General features: G+C 45.7%; 1 non-coding gene and 1 pseudogene across 1 annotated transcript; both read left to right on the top strand.

Moving 5' to 3' along the window:
- The first annotated feature begins 4,024 nt into the window (after nt 1-4,024).
- LOC140397806 (U2 spliceosomal RNA) lies at nt 4,025-4,215 on the top strand. Its single transcript, XR_011937233.1, has one exon. It is a non-coding gene; the product is annotated as a U2 spliceosomal RNA (small nuclear RNA).
- A 1,136-nt stretch (nt 4,216-5,351) lies between these two features.
- Nucleotides 5,352-5,532, top strand: LOC140397368 (U2 spliceosomal RNA; annotated as a pseudogene).
- The last annotated feature ends 1,069 nt before the right edge of the window (nt 5,533-6,601 follow it).

Genomic DNA, 6,601 nt, shown 5'->3' with positions numbered 1-6,601 from the left:
ATCATCCAACTGTATGTTTCCCATTACGTCTACCAATTTTAAATGACTGTCATTTTCCATGGCCATTTTCTGAAGTTCAAACTCTCTCTCTATTTTTGTTCCCTGGTCTGTATCTCCCTTTATCTTTCTCTTTGTTCTGCTGGGGCTATTCTTTATTTTCTACTTTCTTCTCTCACCTTTTCGATTTCTTCTCTCTCTCTCGTTCATTTTCGTCTCTCTCTCTTTCTTATTCCTCTCTATCTCTTTCTTTCTCCCTTTCTTTTTCCTACAGCAAACTAAACGCATTTAAACAGTGCCCTCCAGTGAATCAAATATCCAGAAACAGTGCCCCAGAATAAATCCAAAGTATTTATACAGTGCACTGCAGTAAATCAAATATAATTAAATAGCGCACAACAGTCCATCAACTGTATTTAAACAGTGCCCTCGAGTAAATTAAATGCATTTCAACAGTGCCCGACTGTAAATCAAATGCATTTAAACAGTGTCCTACGTTTAGTCAAATGCATTTAAACAACACCCTACAGTAAACCAAATGTTTTTAAACAGTGCTTTATAGTAAATCAAATGTATTTAAACAGTGCCCTACAGTCAAACAGACCTTATTTAAACAGAGCATTACAGTAACACACCAATTAAAAGTGCCCTACTGTAATCGGACTTAAAATGTGCCCGATAATAAATCATGTTTTTAAACATTAAACATGTTTATGTAAAGCGAATTGCTTTGGGGACCTAAAAAAACACTTTTCTCGAGGCCAGTATATGCCCTTCCAGAAACTCAGTGGGATCCAGCCAAATTAATACTGTTCCATATTTCTATTCAGCATATTAATTCTGCTCCATTTTAATATGCAGCCATATTAATACGGCTCCATATTAATACTGTTCCATGTTAATACTCTTCCACATTAATCCTTTTCCATATAGTCCTGTTATATTTGAGTACGGTGCCATATTAATGTCCAGTCATATTAATACTGCTCCAATTTAATACTGTTCCATATTAATTCTGTTCCATATTAAAATGCAGCCATATTAATACTCTTCCATATTAATACTCTTCCATATTAATACTCTTCCATATTAATACTCTTCCATATTAGTGCTGCTTCATTTTAAGACCTTTACAAATGAGTACTGTTCCATATTAATGTCCAGCAGATAAACACTGTTCCATATTAATACTCGTTCATATTATAACTTTTCCATATTAGTAGTGTTCCATATTAATACTGTTCTATATGATTACTGTTCCATATTAATATCCAGCCATGTTAATACTGTTCCATATTAGTACTGTTCCATATTAATATCTGGCCATATTAATATCCGGCCATATTAGCACTGTTCCATAGTAATACAGTTCCATATTAACATCCAGCCACATTCCATATTAATAATAATCATCTTTGTCATAAGTAGTCTTACATTAACACAACAACGAAGTTACTGTGAAAAGCCCTTCGTCGCCACATTCTGGCGCCTGTTCGGGTACACAGAGGGAGAATTCAGAATGTCCAATTCACCTAACAAGCACGCCTTTCGGGCCTTGTGGGAGGAAACCGGAGCACCCGCAGGAAATGCACGCAGACACCGGGAGAACATGCAGGCTCCGCAAAGAGAGTGACCCAAGCTAGGAATAAAATCTGGGATCCTGGAGCTGTGAAGATATGGTTCCATATTAATACTATTCCATATTAGTACTGTTCCATATTAATATTCAGCCATATTAATACTATTCCATATTAATACGGTTCCAAGTTAATATGCAGCCATATTAACACTGCTCCATACTAATAATGTTCCATATTAATATCCAGCCACATTAATGCTGTTCCATTTCAATATGGTTCCATATTAATATGCAGCCAGATTACTGCGTTTTTGCTCAATGCCTGCTACCCCGCCCCCCACATGGAGGTTGGACATGGCCCGACTTGCCCATAAGGCTTTGTGCAAGAAAATATCACAGGCCACAGATGGCTATATTATTAATAACTAGAATGGGTAAGTCTCGCCCTTCACGTTCTGGGAGGCCGCGAAGGCTGTGATCAGGAGTGATATCATGGCCTAGAACGCACGTAGAGACAAGGTAGAGAGGGCGGCTAGGCGACAGTTGTGGACTCCATACTGGAGGTAGACGGGCGATACTCTGAGGACTCGCCCAAAGAACTCCTGGCGGAGAGGAAAAAGCTACAAATGGACTTTGACCTGCTCTCCACGAGGGAAGCAGTGCAGCAACTCCGCCAGGCACGGGAGGCCCTTTACGAACACGGAGGTAAAGCCAGCCACTGCTGGTTCACCAGCTGAGAAAGCAGGCAGCCACGGGGGTAATAGCTCAGATTAGAAGCAGCAGACCAAATCCAGTGGCTGATCCAAAAAATGTCTACGAGGCATTTGAGACCTTCTTCCGGGGGTTATTCACCAAAAGCCCTCAGCTCAGGGATGAAACAGTTCATCGATGGACGGGACACGCCAGTTGTGAGACAGACTGAAAATGGGACTGGAAGCACCAGTAAAACTGGGAGAAGGATAGCGCAGTGGTGAGCCCTCGTTCCTCATGGTCCCACCCGCCCCACACATCCCTGTGACGATGGATGTGGCTGTCCTACAACCCAGTTGTGTGTAGAAGCTGGGATTCGTCTTTCTGGAGCTGCAGGAGGTTAGAGGGAATTTAAACACGTCTTCAACGTCATTAAGATTTTTTTTTAAAGATAGAAATGGATAGATCCTCTGACCGTAATTGCTCTACTGCATAAATCCCACCGTGGTTACTGTTCCAACCCACTGGACTTTCCACTATTCCAAATCCAGCAATACTCAGGAAGAATCATTGTTTTCCTATCCAGCCGACTGTTCTATATTGAAGAAGCTGGTGAACTTTAGAAGGACAATTCTGCCTTCCTATCCACACTGCTGTTCACACATCAGTGCACTACGTCCAGATATACTTTGGACTGACTTTTCTGTGTCATTTTTGGCTCTATTGTTCATAAAAACAGATCAAGCTGAGCTGTACGAGATCTGCGTGTCCCCAGTGCACTCTGCTGAACACATCCAGATATAATCTGGAGCAATATTTCGCTGTTCCGTTCTAACCTGGTGCTCCAACGGACACATGCACCTGCCCTGCAGCCGAACATGTATGTGTTTGATTTCCCAACCACTGTCCACACCCACTGACCCAAGCTGTACTTCAGAAGCCAATCTGTCTGTGCCATTCGCCTTGGATTGTTTCGGAATCCCACGTCAGGCTCGAATGTAGGTTACGATTCTTTATAGAATCATAGAATCCCTACAGTGCGGAAGGCGGGTCATTCGGCCCAACGAGTCTGCACCAGCCCTTAGAAAGAGCAACCTACTTAAGCCCAGACCGCCACCATATCCACATTCCCGCAATCCAATCTAACCTAAAGGGCAATTTAGCACGGCGAATCCACCTGACCGGCACATATTTGGACTGTGGGAGGAAAACAGAGCACCCAGAGGAAACCGTGTCAGAGAAAGTGCAAACTCCACATGGACAGACATCCGAGGCTGGAATTGAACCTGGGTTGCTGGCGCTCTGAGGCAAGCGTGCAAACCACTGTGACACCGGATTGCAGACTCCTGGACTCTGCACTGCACAGATTCACCGTGTAGGACAATCTCTGGGGTCTCTGACAGCCTCTTTTCTGTTTTAAAATGAAATACACAGTTCTTAAAATTAAGAGTAGTCAATTATTTTTCCAATTTATGGTGGCTAATCCACCTACCTACCACATCTTTGAGTTGTGGGGTGAGACCCACGCAGAACTGGGGAGAATGTGCAAACTCCACGCGGCTAGTGACCTGGGGCCGGGGTCGAACCCGGGTCCTCGGCGCAGCGAGGCAATGTGGACTGGGACCTTAAGGAAATTAGGAGAGCAAAAACGGTACATGAAAGGATACAGGCAGGTAAAATGAACGAACGTCCTAAGTAGTTTTAACAGCTCATTAAGGGTAAAAGGATAACTCGGGAAATAGCCGGAAAACATGGGCTATCGCTTCTCGGCCTTTTGGTTCAGATCAAGTGTAGTATCTGTTCTTATCAGTTTAATACCTGGTATGTTCTCTATCTGGGGACCGAATATTAAATTGATTTTTGGGACTCGGAGATGGTTCAGGGGCTTGCTCCTTCCGCTCCACGTATCAACCTCGTCTTGCAATGCTTCCAGGAATGGTGCCTTCACCCCGCTTTGGGGAGCAAAAAGTACAAAAGCAGAAAATGGCGCAAAACCTGGCTGCCCCTCTTCTCTCTTGTCCAGTTGTCTCATCCTGACCAATTTAAGGCCTTTCAGGCTCCAAAGCATTGCTAGCTTTTCTGCTGGCGGGCACTTCGTGCACTAATGTTGCGAGCCGATGGACTCGCGGACTTGCGGCAGCCAGGCTCAGTTTTCAGCTGATCTGCCACACAGATTTCCTGCTGCTTCTTACAGGCCACTCGCTCTCACCCCAGGATGCCGACTTGCCTTCTCCTCACTTCAGTTACCACAGCCCTTCATCCTGCACAACAGGGAAGCGTGGCGACAGACGGAACGGCATCCTGATTTGGATGTAGGTATACCTTCACTGTGTCTCTTTTCGTTCTCCGGAGTCCACGACCAACACGCCAGGGTGGAGCTCAGTGAGACTAGACATTGCCCCCTGTTGGATTCCGCCAGTACTTGCTGCTTGCACGGATTGCCCTTTGTTCGGCAAAGCAGGAGGTTTCTTCGACTCCCTGCGTTGGGTGTCACTGGGCCTTCACAGCGTCTCCATTTCTTCTGGTGATGACAGGGGACGGCGTGACAGACGATGTCTCCCTGTTGTGTTTTACTGGTTCTGCATACACAGACTCCACCGTGCTCGGCCAAGCTGGAGGTCTCTTGACCATCAGTGACCGTAGACTAAAAGTTCCAAAGCACAGTCGAGCGCAGCAAGGTGCACCTGAATGTCGCTGGACGAGGAGGACAAGAGCCATAGGCGGAAAATATGGGCTATCGCTTCTCGGCCTTTTGGATCAGATCAAATGTAGTATTTGTTCTTATCGGTGCAGCTACCGCCAAGGGGGAAAGACCACTGTGTAACGTTTTTCCAGCAAATACACACCGAGGGGCGGGTAACAGTATAAACCCCACTTGGTCTGGGCCGCTAACACTCCAATGTATAAAACAAACATGACAATGTAAATATTTAAGAAGGAATTGTAATGTAAAGAGTGATATGTGTATAAGAATATCAAAATATAATGGAAGAAAGTCAAAGCAGTGTGTAGCTCTGACGGAAATGTACAGTCAAGACAATTCGAAATGTTCTGTAATGCTTATGATAAACTTAATGAATAAAGTATGTTTTTTTGAATTAAAAAAATATATACATTTTCTTATCAGTTTAATATCTGGTATGTCCTCTATCTGGGGACCGAATATTAAATTGATTTTTGGGACTCGGAGATGGTTCAGGGGCTTGCTCCTTCCGCTCCACGCATCAACCTGGTCTTGGAATGCTTCCAGGAATGGTGCCTTCACCCCGCTTTGGGGAGCAAAAAGTACAAAAGCAGAAAAGAGCGCAAAACCTGGCTTCCCGTTTTCTCTCTTGTCCAGTTTTCTCATCCTCACCAATTTAAAGCCTTTCAGGCTCCAAAGCATTGCTAGCTTTTCTGCTGGCGGGCGCTTTGTGCACTAATGTTGCGAGCCGATGGACTCGCGGACTTACGGCAGCCAGGCTCAGTTTTCAGCTGATCTGCCACACAGATTTCCTGCTGCTTCTTACAGGCCACTCGCTCTCACCCCAGGATGCCGACTTGCCTTCTCCTCACTTCAGTTACCACAGCCCTTCATCCTGCACAACAGGGAAGCGTGGTGACACACGGAACGGCATCCTGATTTGGATGTAGGTGTACCTTCACGGCGTCTCTTTTCGTTCTCCTGACTCCACGACCAACACGCCAGGGTGGAGCTCAGGGAGACTAGACATTGCCCCCTGTTGGATTCCGCCAGTACTTTCTGCTTGCACGGATTGCCTTTTGTTCGGCAAAGCAGGAGGTTTCTTCGACTCCCTGCGTTGGGTGTCACTGGGCCTTCACAGCGTCTCCATTTCCTCTGGTGCTGACAGTGGAAGACGTGCCAGACGATGTCTCCCTGTTGTGTGTTACTGGTTCTGCATGCACAGACTCCACCGTGCTCGCCCAAGCTGGAGGTCTCTTGACTAACAGTGACCGTAGACTAAAAGTTCCAAAGCACAGTCGAGCGCAGCAAGTTGCACCTGCATGTCGGTGGACGAGGAGGACAAGAGCCATAGTCGGAAAATATGGGTTATCGCTTCTCGGCCTTTTGGCTCAGATCAACTGTAGTCTCATTTGATCGAGAGAAGCTGAGGATTTCGATGTCGATCGTGGATTGAAAAACTCGGAGGGATTGAAGTCGTCAAACAGGAAACGTTTGGAGCTCGGCTGCTATTGGTGGATCTACATGCTGGCCTAAACCTCTGGTTTAGGCCTGACGCCGATACAGTTTCACACGAGCTATGGATGCAGCTGCTTCCCGACCACCAGGCTGGGGAGTGCGAAACACTGTCCGAGTCACAGTGAAGAAAACGG

The sequence above is a fragment of the Scyliorhinus torazame genome, chromosome 20 (assembly GCF_047496885.1).
Source record: "Scyliorhinus torazame isolate Kashiwa2021f chromosome 20, sScyTor2.1, whole genome shotgun sequence".
In the NCBI taxonomy this organism is placed as follows: domain Eukaryota; kingdom Metazoa; phylum Chordata; class Chondrichthyes; order Carcharhiniformes; family Scyliorhinidae; genus Scyliorhinus; species Scyliorhinus torazame.
Note: the sequence above shows the minus strand (reverse complement) of the source record. Positions and strands in the feature narration are given on the sequence as shown.